We start from the raw sequence: 17,229 nt of genomic DNA, 5'->3' as shown, positions 1-17,229 counted from the left end.
TTTATGCATTAAAACAGAGAGCTACAATTTCTTGGGAGAGATAAGGTGACCAAAAACAAACAAAAAAAAAGGGAACAAACAGGGCATAATAGCACAGAGTAAAACAATAACCATTAAGAAAAGATGGCTTGCAAGTGAAGGAAGAGCAGGAGAGCTACCGAGAGCACAGATTTAGAAAAGCTTGCTTGTATTGTCTCTATCAAAATGTGTGAAACAGCTGATAAACCTACCACTTGCTGTAACTCACAGAAAGGAAGAAAAATGGCACTGCACTCACCCCCTGACATATTCCTTAATCTTTTAGGGACCTTTGAAAAGCCACATTGTACGTTGGAAGTACTCTCATTTGTTAGGGGTGTTTTATTTGAAAGCAGAAACCTGCAAAATTCCCTAGCTGTATGGTATCTAACCTAAAACATTTCCAGGTTTATCAAGGGCAGCATGAAAAGCCCAGACTGGTTGGAAAGAGTTATTGGAAATCAAATGAATTTTGAAGTCTGCAGGATCTGACCTACCATCTTCTGTCAAAGGCAGGTTAGTGCTTCAGACAGGTTAATACTTGAAAATATCACCTGAGACACCGAGTCCAGTTACCCAGAGAGGAAAGCAAAGTACAACAATTCTTTCCAGAACTGCCATAAAAACATCTTCCCTACATGCTACCACAGCCCACGCTACACTACCCACCACCTCCCGGCAAATACAAAGTTCATTTTATTGTGGCTTTTAAATGTCGACTGCCATGTGCCACAAGAAGACATAACTCTCTCTCTGTTGCCAAGTGTCACAGGTCCCCACAATTACAAATAATTTGCTAGATAAATTAACTTAAGAGGAAAATGGGCCACACAGTACAAAGAATGGCAAACTCTTCCTCTCCTCTGCCTTCCTTCCACTCCAGAAATCCTTGCCAAACTCATTAAGGAGAAAACCACATACACCCACAGGATGCACGTAACATGAGGACTTACACATTTACATAGCCACTCAGCAGGTATATTTTTAAGCTTTATGCATATCATTTTTTAACTCCAGCTGACAATTAAGCACCACGCAGCCACTCATTCACTGCTCCATCTGCTGGTGAGGGAGAAAATCACAAGAGTGAAGTGGGAAAATTTGTGGACTGAGATAAAGACAGTTTAGTAGGTAAAGTGAAATCTGCATGCACGCAAGCAAGGCAAAACAAGGAGTTCATTTAACACTTTCCATGAGCAGGCAAGTATTTATCCACCCCCATGAGAGCAGGGCTCCATCACATGTAGCAGTGACTTGGGAAGAGAAATGCGGTGATTCCAACATGTACCCTTTTCCTACTTCTTTCCCAGCTTTATCTGCAAAGCATAATTTCATATAGTATGGGAGCCTTGATGTGGTTGCCAACTCCTTGTGCACCCCCAGCCCACTCACTGGTTGGGTGGGATGAGAAGAAAAGCCCTTATTTTTGTGTAAGCCCTGCTCGGCAATAACAAAAACAACCCTGTGTAATCAGCACTGCTTCCAGCACAAATTCAAACCACGCCGTCATACCAGCACTATGAAGAAAATTATTTCTACCCCAGCCAAATCCAGCACAGTACATTACAACCATGTCATGGCATCTGAACCAAGTCCACACCAACAAATACTTGGAAGCTTCAGTGTTCTGCATGGTCCATTGTGCAGGATGTCACAGGGTGCAGGGGTTTCCTGGTGGCTGGAGGTGCCCCACAGGATTTGTTGTGGCAGGGCCCAGCCCTGTGATGCAGCCCCTCACCAGGCAGAGAAGTTTACTGGTCTCCTAAAGAGCCCTGAGAGCCAAAACCCCAAAGGCAGCCCTGATGCAGACTCTGTATTACCCAAAGAGGGATGCACACAGAGACCTTCTGCTGTGGAAACCCCAAAGGCAGCCCTGATGCAGACTCTGTATTACCCAAAGAGGGATGCACACAGAGACCTTCTGCTGTGGAAACTTCATCTGCCAGCTCTGGAAAAGGTGGCAGGCAAAGGGGAAAAAGGAGTGAGGAGCACTGCAACATAATGCCACATAATATAGGTCCTTGGATATCCTATGTCTTTGGATTCAACCTGTAGCTGCCAGCTCCAGCGCAAGTTATCTGCTATCAGGTTCAGAGGCAAACAAGAAAGTCAGTGACAGTCTGAAGATCCAGTTATGGCTCTGGCAGCACAGGAAAGCCACCAAAGTAAAGGGCAATACCTCCTGCTCCCAGCAACAACAGTGTCTACTCAAATGAAGGTAGGAGTTTGTAGTGCTTGCTTAGTGCTCCTATCTGGTGTTCCAGCTGGCAGGCTGTCACCACACTCCTGAGGGCCCAAAAGGGCCCCAGCAGGCAGCACCAGGGACCCAATGTGGCACTGCTCAGATGCTACAAGACGTCACACCTCAAGGATTTTTATGCCCAGCAAAGTTCTGCGTTTGACAACAGGCATAGAGGGAACTCATCTGCCATTGCTGCTGAAGGCCATGAACACCAGCTGCCCGTGTAGAAGAGACCATGGTGCACAATACACAAGATGAGTGAAGCTTAAACAGAAAACTGTTGAAAAGAAAGTAAAGGCTACAGACAGCTGCATAAGAATGCTGAGGCACAAAGATCTTTGCCTGACAAAGCCAATTTAGCAGTCCCTCATCCCAGGAGGATGAGTAAGAAAGTCACTCAGGAAAAGGGCTTTGTCTTACCCAGCAGGTGCTCAAACCACCAGGCCTAAATTTTGCACTGGCAACAACAGGCTCAACATTGTATTTAAGCAGTCAAGTGAGCAAACAATCTGTAAGCTATTGAATATCATCTTGTCACAATAAATGGTGGAGTAGTTCAAGGCTGAGAAATACAACTTCCAGTCATGTCTTCTGTTATAGACTACCCTAATCCATTTTTGATTTATATATAGCACAGAACACCCTAATGAATCCAGCACAATTCTCAACAAAGACCTGAGCTCAGCTCTTTTGCACATGCTTCTTCTCTGTGAATGTTTCAACTCCAACTCAGCAAAAAATATGATGCAAATGTCTTCTAGGAAATATATAAATATTCTCATGCCCGGTGCCCATTGAAAAGTTCATTCTCTTTCCTCGGAGCTAAGATTGCTCTTCCCTTGAAGTCTGTAAGGTCTGCAACTAGAGTATGGAAAATGTACTTGAAGGAACTGTTAAATCCACCCATCAGAAGCAATACAGTAACTCTGGTTTAAGTTGACCAAGTTGACTGTGCTTCAGGATCAGACAGCCCTCACAATTCATCTTCTGTGATAGACACAGATTGATTTTTTTGAGAAAGAAACTCTTTGCTTTGAGCTACCACAAAAAACCCAGACCTTTATAAATCATAGAATTGTTTAGGCTGGAAAAGACCTCTGAAATTATCAAGTCCAACTGTAAATCCAGCACTGCCAAGTCCACTGCTAACCCATATCCCTAAATGCCACACCTACACACATTTAAATCCCTGGGTAGCCTTTAATAAGACTGGACAACTCTTTTGGGGATGAAACTGGGCCTAATCCCCTGGCTGTTCTCCACATGTTCCATGATGGCCCTGAAGAGATCTGCTCCATGACCTTCCTTGGCACCAATGTCAGGCTGACTGACCTACAGTTCTCCAGATCCTCCCTCTGGCCCTCCTTGTAGATAAACATCATATTTGCTAACTTCCAGTCAACTGGGACCTCCCTCATGAGTAAGGGCTGCTGGTAAATGACTGACATCCTAGAATGTCTTCCTGCAAGCTGTTTTGACATTTCTTCTCTCCTTTTTGTTTCAAAATCCAGGGAAATGAATTTAGGCAGTACTGCAGTTAAGTATTCCTCCAAGCTAGAGAAATTATACATAATTTATGCTCCATAACACGCTATACAATGTCCACCATCAAGTTCCAGAAAGAGATTGTTAAACTTACCTGCTTATGCCTTCTCAGGAGAATAGGATTAAACATTTCTGACAAAAACTTTTATCTCTCCCATTTACAGTAAACATGATCATTATTTTTCAAGATAAAAAAGCTGGTTTACGTTCTTCAATGCTGAAGTACTCTGGGAAAGCCAACAATAAAGGATACACTTGATTCTTCTGTATTTTTAAAAAGTTGTGCTTGAATAACACTAAGGCTACTCATGATACTTTAGTTTAGTCATGTTTTCCTAAATTTTTGCTTTTGTTGGTCTGTCCATATGAAGAAAAAGGTCCAAACTGTGGAAGTTTCTGATATTTGTATTTTACTGCAGTAATGGTCCTACCAACACAAGGTAGACATTCTGGCCCACATGGCTAGGAGAGAAGGTAAAATCAGAGAAAGCATGGTTAGGTTTCCCTAAAGCAGGTCCCCAGATTCCAGCAATTAGGAAAGAGGAATACCCTTTATGGAGACAAACTTTTTCAGCTATCAAGTTATGTAAAAACATGATACCCAAGTATGAACAGTGTGGTTACTGTGTCTGCCTGTCTTCTGTAATAAATTTTGATCTACATTTTAATTTCTACTTAATGTAGACTTGCATCACTCCCTCTCCTCTTCCTGCAAGGAAATTAAAGTCCTTTTAAACCTCTTTGCTCAATAGCTGTTCTAAGCTGTTCCCAAGAAATAGAGAACTTTTGCAGAGACCTCTAGGTTTCTGTGCCGATATTAATCCTCCATCAGAACCAGTCTCCTAACCTGCTTCTTCCTATGGGCCAGAATCAAACTGGAACAATATCAGAGTTCAGGTCTGTCCCTAAATGCATCTCTTTCTCCCCACTTCTCCATTTCTTCACCCAGCACTAGCTCCATATGCAAGGAAATGCTTGGAAAGCAGACTAAATTAGGGGAAGAGCTTTCTTTGGTCCTTATCTCTCTGACTCAGCAAGCAGAGAAAGAATGAAAGGCTGGGGGTCTAAACGTAGTCCCTGACTACTTATCAGAGGCAAAGAGTACCGAAGAGCCTGATAAAAACATAGTAATTCAACATGAACCTAAGGAGGGTGTTAGTTATGCTGTCTAGACTTATGCCATTGAAAGTCATCACCAAAATAAAACTCATCTTCAAAACCTTCATTATTTCCCACCCAGAAAATTTAAAAAGCAAGTCAGGAAACCCATTTTCTTCTTCCTACGTGATATTTTCTGTTTGGAAGCATAATGAAAGAAAACATTTGCTATTATTGGAAACCTTAGGGGATCTCAATGTCTCTGTTTCCACACCAGATTCTGCAGCAGTGGCATCACTCTTACCTTTGGCAGAACAAGAGCATAATCCCTGAATTGCACATGCTCTTTGACTTTTGTGGCTCCCAGTGTATTTGAAGGGGTTTAGATGCTCACAGCCCATGATAGTGTGCAACCTAATGCTGAGATAGAGCATTAGAAGCAGTAGCACATCACCCTTTCCCAGCACAGCTGGAGCAGGCTGCTGTAAGGAGAAGGCAGCAAACTCATTGCCCAACAAGAACCACATTTAATCTTCCAAAAAGGCAGGCAGAAGAACTTACATGTGACCCTAACATTTTCCAGCTGGCCATGGCACTGAATAGAAATGTCAAAGTAAAATCTACTTTTCCTGTAGCTGAGCAATAAAGACATTTTTGCATCACATCCCAGAGCTGAAGAGATTATTTTCCTGGAATGGGATATTTTGCTCATCTGAATCTGTCCTCTGGCATCAGCAACATTTCTGCTAATAAGAGACAGACTCAGATTGAGTCTTGTGTCACCATTGGGGTAGACTGGGAGATGAGAAAAAAGGCAGGGGAAAAAATTCTCAGGTATTTAAAACCAATCTCTAATCTGATTCTTCTGTGTCTATGAAAAGAGTGAGTGAAAATTGATGCAACCACTAAGAAAGCAAGCACTGTCATCACTGATCTTAGTGGGGGATTTGGGCTTGCCTGTTGCAACACTGCCCTCTATAATGCTCCTTGGCGGCAGATTGTTCAGCATCATCTGGCAGCTTTAGTGGCTAAGGGGAGGAACTTTATGGGAAAGGAGGGGGAATTTTCCTTCCCCCCTCCCCTGCCTTCCTCAGGAACTAGGAGGCGTAACCTCAGGAGCTGGCTCTTATTGGTAATGGAGTGTCTAGATATAAGTAGGTCCTGTGTACACCCCTGTCCTCAAATGGGTGTAATGTCAGCTCTGATCATGGGCTCATTATGCCAAGCATATTGAGACAGCCTGGAAAACGGGGCTTGGTCCTTTACTGACACAACATGAGGAGACTGCTCGTTCTGCACAGTGGCCTGCAACTTGGGACTGCAAGTTCTGACTCAGGCAGTCAGATCCACGTCTCCTCATTTACACATTGCAAAGCAGCTACAAAGGCAGGTAGCTAAGGCCTCCCTGACTCCTGCTAGCCCTGAACACAAAGTCCTAAGCGAGAGTCCCGCAACACTGAGTGAGCACCACACAAGCAAAGCCGCATGAGTTTACAATCAGTGATTCTTCCCTGACATGATGACTTTGGGGGAAGGGTCTATCATTCAAATAATGAGTTACACAAACTTCCTGCAGCAGCCAGAACCTTGATTGTTTGCCAAGCTGAAGGCATAAAAAGGGCAAAGCTTACATCCACTGTGCCATGAGCATGGAGTAATGAAGGAAAGTGTCAATAGGATCACATATGTGTGCTGTTTCTGTAGTTACAAGCTCTCCATAATATTGCCATATATTGCCTCTTCGCAGAGACAACTTGGTGGGCTTCTCAGAGCTCAGACAATATTTAATGTCAGAAGCCTTGGGCATATGTGGAAATTCCTTTAAAGCCTTGTATAAAAGAATAGAAAAGATGGAAAAAAAGCAAGTTTACCTTTGAAAACTGTTTTCTGACTTTGTAGGAAAATATTTTCTCGCAGGCTTTACTAAACAAAATATTGAGTAAGAGTCACATCATGTGTATCTGTGAGGCAGAGTATGGCAGAGCAGGAACAAAATAATGTTGTATAGAAATATTTTTGTATATTAATTGTTAATTTTCATTGCTAGCATACAAAATGCAGAGGTCATAAAGAAGGGTAGAGGAGAACTTGATATAAAACTATTTGGTTTTAGTATTTGGTATCTGTAATTAAAAAGATGTCAACATCAGAAAGATTATTGATAAAACTAACAGCATGAGAAAATTTTCTTCATTTTTCTAACACCACCAGATGTCTTGAAATATAGAGGTTGGTTATAACTGACTTTTAATATGGCAAAATAAACCCCAAACATTTTTAAAATCTGCATTTCATGAAATCAGAACAAATCAAAATGAGCTCTTGCTGTCTTCCATCAGCTTTTCCGAACCCAATACTTCTCTATCCTCACTTTCTTTCATATATATAGTTCTTATTTTTCCCATGAGAAATCTAAATTGATAGATTAAAATAGCCCATCTATTTGATTTCTTTAAAAGTAATTGAAGTTTCAAGGAGTCAAGCTAAGGATATAAACACATCCCAAACTCATTACCACTCTTCTTTGAATATTAAACCCATATATTTAAAGTCCTTCACATGACTAAGCTGTGAATCCAAAATCTTGTTATGCACGGCCCCACACACAAGTAGCAGAAGGAAATAGAGTGACAGTTTCTGTACCAGAGTTTCAAAAGTCTCACTGTACAACACAGTTTTTACTCTTAAAATTCTTTAAAATGCATTTCAGTGATGAAGACAGAAGCTACTGGTCCTTGCTATACTTTATTACTCATTCAACTCATATAAAAACACAATTTCACAAATACTGGTGTGAAGTTCATTCAGAGAAATATTTTCGCTTGTAGTTACACAAGCATCTCTCTTTCCACTCCTTCTGTTTTAGGCCTTGATCTTAGCAGAAACTTCAGGGCAAACAGAAATAAGACCACCTCAGCTACAAACATACCCCAGAATTTAAGTATCAATAGATCCCTCTCCAGAACCTAGTTAACAAGAAGCACATGTAAATTCACTAAAGTCAGGGGAAGGTTACTTTTAGGTGAGACCAGCCCCTCCAAGTACTAGGGCAGAGTTGCAAGCTAGTTGAAATACATTTACCAAGGTGTTTCTTCTTATGTGATATCAAATTGGATTATGCTACTAAACCTGCACTGAAAACTACATTACACCTCATGCAAAAGCAGTAGTAATTTACTGTTTCACAGAAAAAAAGTAAAATGCTCATAAAACAGCTCTGTGAGGTAGGTTCAGGCCAATAAGGCTTTGAATAAAGGATGATATCTAGGACTAAATTACACCCAGCAATTAAAAGAGGTGTAGATTGTCCAGACACGTGAGAGACTAGAATACACAACTATAACACTGCTATAAATAAAACAGTTAAAACAGAGCCTACAAAGGCAGGAGGAGTTGTCCTCTCCACAACCAATTGTCTCACTGGGAAAGATGAGATTAAAAAGGCAAACAAAAAACTCAACTCCTGTGATGGATATTCATATAATCTCGAAAACACAGTTGTCCAAGAGCTTATCTAAATCAGAGCCAAATCACAAGCTGAGGAGACATCCAGAAAAAAACAGAAGATTTTATTTTGAGCCACCAGCATGCTATTTGCCACCAGCGTGACACACCATCTTTTAATTTGTATTGATTACAGCGTTGTTTGTGATGCATGCATGCATGATGGAGACCATTTTATTCTGTAAGCTACAAACCCAACATGAAATATTTTATCCTGATTCCTCCAAGATAAAGTCAGCACTTTCTGCTAGGTCAGTCTTTTACACTGAAACTTCTGCCATCATGAGCTCTTGGAAGAACAAAAAGAACAAGGAAAAAAAAAAAATCAGACACACAATGACAACATCTAACAAAACTCCTCAAATCTGACCACTGCTCCAGTTTCCCAAAGTACAGTCACTAAAGAGGCTTTTTGTAGGTTAAGCCTTAATGTAAATGTGACCTCAAATTCTGATTACCTGAAGGTAAGCTGAATATCATAACACACTAAAATGCACTATAAGTTCTATATGAATTCCTCTTATTTTGATCAGATGGTAATTCTGCAGAAAGTCCTTTAACAGAAAAAAGGAAAAATAAAAATCTGTATGTGAAAGGTGTTAAAAAGTAAACGGTTTGAGGGCAGATTAAAAGTCTGTTCTATAAACAAGTAAATAACAACACTTATTGTTGTTGCATCACCCAAGCAGCCCTACACTTAGAGACCATTTCAGCTTTTCAGGAAAGATGCCCCATATTGTGAAATTTTGCCCATTGTTCAAAAAAGATGACACCACACAAAGATGGTGCCTGAGAGAATAATGTGCAAAGATGTCAGAAACTAGTGACTAGGGTCACCAGCTGGTAAACTGACCCTCATTAGTGTCCCTCTCTTCAGTACCCCAAATTCTGATAAACTGCTCTGCATGTTTCAGAAAATGTATGAAGCCTTTGGGTCCTCAGGGATAATGCTTTAAGACCAACAGCTGATTTAGGACCCATTTTTAGACAGATTTTTAATACAGCTACCCCCACCAGAAGAGAAAGCACAACTTTTTGAGATAGTTAATGAGATTAAGGAGTGGTAAAGCTGAGAAAGGTTACTTTTCCTGACCTTTCCTGCAAGTCTAAGTGTCATAGAATTCACAAACCATGGCAGGTTGGATATAAACACTTATATCCAGATTCCTTTCCCATCACAAGGGGTAATATTTGCCCAGACTTGCTGAAGAATTTTCTAATTGTACAAAGAGCAGGGGAAAAGGAAGAAAAAGGAAAAAGAAAGAAAAAAAGAGAGGAAAAGAAAATAATGTAATAAATTGGTAACTCAAATAACTAAGAGATAAGAAGAGATCTGGTTGGTTAAACCATAGAGTTATAGCTATAAAAGGTGCAGAGAAGGGGGAATGATGGAGGAAAAAAAAAAGGAATTGTAAAAAAACAAAGAGGGATGGCACTTTAAAAAGAAAATCAAGTAGGAAATATGGAATAGTGAATTTTCATAAGGACATACTAGGTGAAAATCTGACTTCTCTGAGATTGTATAGCAGAACAGTTAAGTATAAATGAGCTGGTTATTTTGTACATAAGGCTGAACTAAGGTTCAGAATTATGTACAAAGTGACAATAATTTTAACAATCTTACATCTGAAACTGAGCTACAGCTATTAGTTCTTCTCCATAATGGGCACCTGATGCATAGTTCTTTCTGTCCAGAAATAGCTCTTACAGAGTTTACCTTGTAGTCCTACCCTCATCATCCAGATTTTTGACCTCCAGAAACCACTCAGACCAAAGATGGCCCATCTAGCAGTCTGAATAAGGACTGCTGGTACTTTTCTATAGCAAAAGGTACTGTTCAAGATGAAAGGTTTGGGAGATTCTTTGATGAGGGGAAAAAATTATATAAAATTATTATTTAGAAAATTAGAATTCTGGCATAGAGTAGGAGTTAACACTATGGCCTTCAATAATGTGTATATTGCTGTAAAGAAAAGGAAATAAAAATGTAAAGGTGTGTATTGAATTGGTGGTTTCACTATTGAGTTTCACTAATTACAGTGCCTCATTCTTAGTATGTTTTGTACACAGTTATAATTGTCAAGTGAAATTAATTCACAGATTTCTTTCACCTCTAGGATTTACTCCACATTCTTGCTGATACAATTATTTTTATAGTGTGCTGCTTTAATTGCATGGCAATTGTTATACATGCCCCTTGCAAGCCACAGACAGCATCATTCTCTAGATTTTCTACATAAAGACATACAGTAAAAAAAAAAATATCCTAAAATTCCTAGAATTTCTTACAAAATGACTACATTCAGCTTAATGCTCATAAGGTTTCTTGCAGCAGTAAAATATGTCTGAGGCCTGGCAGGGGTCATTTTTAATACAGAGCCAGTTGCTAGCAAGAGTTCAATAAAACAGTCAAGCTTTCAATTTCCAAGGCAGGATCATAAAATATGCCAACACCAAATAAGTTGAAATAGAGAGCAGATCAAGGGCTAGATTTCTCAGAGGGTACCATGCAGTTTGGAGGAGCACCTTGGCTGAAAATACAGTCTAGATTTTAAAGACAAAAATTCTCTAATGTGGCAAATCTGCAGACCCTGATTGTCCAGTTATCTCGGCTGTTTGAGGGGCCTGGAAAGGCCAGGGGTGGCCTTGGGGCAGCCCGCGTATCGAAGGACGAGAAGAGGCTTCAGTTCTTCTTTCGGTTTTTATGTTTATTAATTGTTTATCTAAAAGATGTTCTTTCAGCCGAACAAAGATCTGCTCAGCAGTCAGCCATGGGCACACTGTCTGCCCTCCCGGGCAGCCACGTATCTTTATACCCTTTGTTACGTGTACAATATTTATCATTTTTCCCCAATACCATTTCTTCTTATAACTCGGTGTACTCTCAGTAATAACCAATCCAAAGGTGCCACCGTGGCCAAAGAAGATGGAGGAGAAGAGGAAGAAGAAGGAGGGCAGGACACACCCCAATTCCTCCATCTTACTCCTTTAAACCCCCCTGTACATAAATCCTAAACCCTGTGTCTCACCCTCTAATTAGCTAATCTTTTCGCCATTCACCCTGTGAAGCCCTCATCCTTGTCGTCTCCTGTGTAGGACCAAAGTCCAGCCACCAGACACTTCTGGCAACATTCCAGGACTCCCGAGCCCCCCAAGGTGGTCTCGGAGGCTCAGCATCTCAGGACTGAGATCTTGAGATCCGACATCTCCCCCTTCTGTTTGCACCAAGAGACCCTCTTTTACAATCCGATTCATGGCATCTGGGACAACATGGATGAGGACTAGGAGAATTATTACAACATAAAACCTTAAACTATTAAAACATAAAATCCTACCCTTAAAATTCTTCTCCAAATGGGAGAAATGTCAAAGAAATCTGCCCTTAAAATTCCTCTCCAAATGGGAGAAATGTCAAAGAAATCTACCAGCTGATCAATATATGATCCTTTGTCAGTTTTCCCTGTAATAGGTAAATTTACCCCATTGCCTATTGCAATTCAAGACCCCAAGGAGAAAACCTCCCAGTCTTTCGTTCTTATACAGAAATATTCAAGACCCCAAAGAGAAAACCCCCCAGAGTCTTTCCGTTCCTCTTGTTTCTCTTCTGAGTTGTCCTTTGCAGTCTGAGTCCCGACTTTTGTCTGAGTATTCGTTTCTTCTTATATCTTGTTGAGGAAAATCGCTGCATAGTTGCAGACTCGTTACGAAATGATGCTGTAGCTCTGCTGAACCAATCCGGCATGTCGTGCACTTCGGTCATTTCCCCACGAGGTGGCGCTGTCACCGGCCTCCCTGGCTGGGAGCCATGAACACAGCTTCCTCCTTGTTCAGCGATTGTCGCTGTTTGCAGGCTTACTTGAGACCGGGGTTACCTGGTTTTTGATTCAACTGACAATAGGGTTAAAAAACACACGCCTCCCCAGGAGGGGAGAGGCTTGGGACTCCGAGGGTTTTTACTCCCGCCTCCCCGGGAGGGGAGAGGCTTGGGACTCCAAGTCTGGAGAGGGCCCCTCCTCGCCCGAGACGTTACCGTGGGTCTGGCCCGCCCCCGCCCGCGCTCTTTACTCTGCGCATGCGTGCTTTCCGAGCCGCCCTCTGTCTCTCCCGAGGTAATTTCTCCCTCTCCCTTTTTGTTCCACCTCTGAATTTTCCCCCTTCGGTCTGCCCCTGACTCTGTCTCCTCCTCCTCCGACGCTCTGTGTGTGTGGCCCTTCGTCAGTGTGTGCGGGCCGCCCCCGCCGGCACCCGCGCCCGCCGCGACTCGCACCAGGTTTTTTGCGTCACAACCGCGCGCCTCCTGCGTCTCACCGCAGCTTTCTGGGATTGCGCAATTTCCCCTAATTTCGCTGCATGGGTCAGACGCCCCGGCTTTGGTTTGTGGCTTCTGCCCCGGGTTCTTGCGAGTTTTGCCCGCCGCGCGCGTTTCTGCTACCTTGCCGGCCCCCGGGGCGGCTGCCGCCCCTGGCCCTGAGTCAAGCAAAGCCGCGCGAAAACACGTATCCCTTTTTTTTTTCTTCAGCCGCGCTCCCGCCTGCTCCGCCGCTGCCTGGCTGCCGCGAGAAAGCGCCTCCCCCGATCCCTTTTCTCCCCCCCTTGCTCTCCCCCCTCTGTTCCTGGGTCCTCCATGCTCTCTGGGGTTTTTGGACGTTTTGGGGGTTTCCCGGGGTTTCTGGGTTTTGGGACCGGGTGTTTTAATAATATTTCCTGCCCTCTTTTCTCGAGAGCCCTTCCCCCTGGCTTCTTAAGGCCAGAGCTAATTTTTTTTCCGGAGTCTTGCTCCTCCCCTTTTAAGGGCCCCCCCCCCCCAGATGTCTGCTGCATCTGTTGGGTTATTTCTTCCTGGCCTTTTAAGGCCAGAGCTAATTTTTTTTGTGTATGTTTGTGTCACACCTTATAAGGCGGACAAAGTTTCCCGTTGTTCCTGGGAAGGTGTGCCCCCCATGTTCTTATTTTCAGGCTTTCTTACCAAATCTCTCGTCAGAGCAGTCTGGAGGTCTCGGTCTCTGTCCAGCAGATCACGAGAGATGGTCCCAGGGCACCTTTCTGGGTCCGATCTGGGCTGTTCTGCTACGAATTGTCTTCGGCAGAAACTGAGAGGTGGATTCCTCAGTGACTGCTGTTTTTTTTGCAGTCTCTGTTGGCTTTTTGTTTTCTTCTTCTCTCTGGTCTTCAGGGCTTTGAGGGTGGTGGTGGTGCCCAGCCGGGGAACGCCAAATGTCCGGTTTATCTCCCCCCGAAAGGTTGTGGTGGTTCTTGTCCGCCCAGGGAACGCCAAGTGTCCGGTTATCTCGGCTGTTTGAGGGGCCTGGAAAGGCCAGGGGTGGCCTTGGGGCAGCCCGCGTATCGAAGGACGAGAAGAGGCTTCAGTTCTTCTTTCGGTTTTTATGTTTATTAATTGTTTATCTAAAAGATGTTCTTTCAGCCGAACAAAGATCTGCTCAGCAGTCAGCCATGAGCACACTGTCTGCCCTCCCAGGCAGCCACGTATCTTTATACCCTTTGTTACGTGTACAATATTTATCATTTTTCCCCAATACCATTTCTTCTTATAACTCGGTGTACTCTCAGTAATAACCAATCCAAAGGTGCCACCGTGGCCAAAGAAGATGAAGGAGAAGAGGAAGAAGAAGGAGGGCAGGACACACCCCAATTCCTCCATCTTACTCCTTTAAACCCCCCTGTACATAAATCCTAAACCCTGTGTCTCACCCTCTAATTAGCTAATCCCTTCACCATTCACCCGGTGAAGCCCTCATCCTTGTCGTCTCCTGTGTAGGACCAAAGTCCAGCCACCAGACACTTCTGGCAACATTCCAGGACTCCCGAGCCCCCCAAGGTGGTCTCGGAGGCTCAGCATCTCAGGACTGAGATCTTGAGATCCGACACCTGATCAGCAAAGTCAACTGAAAGCCACCAGCTGGCAATATGAAAGACAACACTCAGCATTATATTTGGCTAAATCCTTGAGAAATTCCACTACTAGTAATAATTCCACAAATCTCTGTATCTCTGTATTATGTATCAGGGAGACTGATCTTCCTGAGTATTCCTAAGGACTTAAGAAGCAAATGGCTATGGAATCTAATGCTGAATTAGGAGCTTCCTAACACACACAGATCTCTACTTCCCTGTTGACCCTAAAAGAGCAATAGCTAAGCTGAAAAAACTTTCTATCAGTCAACAGAGCTCATGAATTTTCCTGTCCCAGTACCAATACCAAACAGTATAGCACTAAATGAAGCAGCACTAAAGTTATTCTGAATGATAGTTTCGGGAGGGAGGGTATTAAATCCCATGGAGATGGTAAAGTGTGTGCCTTGACAGCTTTTACTCTGAAACTCTGACTGATGAAAGAACAGGGAAACAGAAATTAAGCCTAGAAGCAGCAAGAATTCCCTGAGATGGGGCATTCTGGGGAAAAAGGGAAGGCTTTGCAGGGTGCAAGAGCTGGTTGGCTGAAGCAAGATTAAAGGTCCTGATCAGCAGTAGCAAAACAGTGTGGAAAAGTGACATCCGTGAAGCTGAGCTATCTTCTCACCAAAATGAGTTGGATCCTCACAGAAAAGTTCCTTTCTGCCCCCATTAAATGAGCCAAGAGTCTGGGCCAAGGCCAAGTACCCACCACAACACAGTGGAAGACCATCATGTATCTGGCACTGCTAGAATAAAACACATGAAGTGTCCTTGAATGCTCAGACAAGTTCAGGCAGGAGCTAGGCTGGGAAGCTGAGAGTGAGCAGCAAAGTCTGGCCCCACACCAACATTACAGCAATAGAAGAACATGACAATGTAGGCACAAGAAGTATCCATCAAATAGAAAATGAACCTGGGGAAGTGTGGTGTTCACATGCCCTCTGAACAGAGAGAAGCCGTGAGAGAAGCAGAGAAAATAATGATCAAAACAATTCTTATCTCATTTGATGTTCCTGTGCTTGTGAACATGTGGAATGTTTTGGAAGATTATTTACTTGAAGGAATTTGGTAATTGGATTCTGCTGAGGATTGTTTTGTTTCCTTGGCCAATCACTCAAAGCTTTGTCCTGACTGTCAGGAGACAGTCACGAGTTTTCTTCAGTATTCTTTGTAGTCTAGATATAGTATAATATAATGTAATATAATATAGTTTTAATAAAGAGAGTGTTCAGCATTCTGAAGCCTTGGAGTCAGATGCCAATCATTTCCCAGGAATCAATATTACCAGAGTCTCTTCCTCAAAGAAAGAAATCTTGAAACAGGACATATTCAAGTGGCTCCAACCATGTCACTTTGGAATGTATCCTGTGCTAACCAAAGCTTAGCCAGTCCAGCCACTTTATATCTCACCACACTGTGTCATTTCTACTTCTGTTTGTGGCCAGAATGAGGATGTGCAGAGAACCATGACAGAGGAAAGCAGAGCAGCAAGCACAGCTATCCTTCAGTTGCTCCACAGTCATAAGGTGAGTCACTTGATAGGATCAGAGAGTCCTGTCAGAGCTGCTCCATCTGTACAGCCTCACAGCCTTCATTGCAGGCACTTATTTCTCAGCATAAAGGTGTAGATTCCTGAGTAGCTTCTAAAAATTGTGAAAGAAAAGAGTCACTTTCTAGAGGATTAACCTAAGAGCAAAAAAATGTAGCATACATTTTTTAACCTAATAGCAACCTAATAGCAAAAAAATGTAGCATACAGGAAGCATACAGAAACAGGTGTACTGTGTTAATCACAAGCAGCTTGATGGCAATGAAGTACCAGAAAGAGGCAATAAGGGAACAAACAAAGAATCCATAACATGGAGTTGTACTATGCCTGCTTTGATAAAAACTCCCTCATAGCACATAATAGACTTCTAGGAAGCAGCCACTATTACTGGGTATTTTGGAAATAGAAGGACTGTCATGTTTTGATAGAGCCCAAGCATCCATTTATTGTGAGTCCACTGCAACACTGAACATAATGCTAGGCTAACCTGCAACATTATTAATACCATAAATGTCTCCCAGACAAATTAACACAAAGCCATAAAATTGCTTCAGTGGAGCCAGTCTGAATGATCACATTAAAACCTTCAATTCATGCAAAACTGCAACTTGTGACTCAACACCATACTTTGCCTTTCAGAACCACTTTAGTAGCATCTCAACACAACAGATTGTCATTACTTATTGGGGCAAAACACACTGTGAGGTCTCAGGCATCTACTTGTACATTGTTTTGCAGCTTCATGAGCCTGTGTGTGTCAAGTAATAAAGAGCATGAAGGCAGAAGGAGGGAAGCCACACTGACAGAGATCTGTGAACCAGTAGTGAAATGCTGATTTACATGTCATTCACCAAAGACATTGGACCAACTTGCTAGTCCTGCTCCATCCACTACTGTTAGGTTAAATTTCATAGGGATAAATGTCACCACATAATCTTTGAAGAATCCCAACTGCACAGCAACATCAGTGAAATTTTTAATTATGGTGAACTGTTTCAGTATATATTTAACTTCTATTTTGCATATGAGTGTTATGTCAGATAACAGTTCTGACAAATGCAGAAAAACTGGTCTATCTTAAAAAAAATTCATACCTGATAGTTGCATTTGTCTCTGAATACCAAGCAGCACTCCACTCCTAAAGTTTTGTGCCCTAAGAACAGGTTATTTGCTCCTCTTTCTGTTCCCTCCCTTTTCTTTCAGCAAACTGTGCTTTGAAGAAAAGCCTGAAAGCATTTGCAATCCTCCATGTGTGAAGCCTTGGATAATAATTTTCTGACAACAGCTTCACAATATGGCATGCCAGTCCACTTGTAATCCTATTGTTCAGATTGGTCTGCACCAGCTGGAACTTGCCATG

Source organism: Zonotrichia leucophrys, chromosome 3 (assembly GCF_028769735.1).
Source record: "Zonotrichia leucophrys gambelii isolate GWCS_2022_RI chromosome 3, RI_Zleu_2.0, whole genome shotgun sequence".
NCBI lineage: Eukaryota > Metazoa > Chordata > Aves > Passeriformes > Passerellidae > Zonotrichia > Zonotrichia leucophrys.
The sequence above is the reverse complement of the archived record's forward strand: the minus strand, read 5'-3'. Positions refer to the sequence as shown.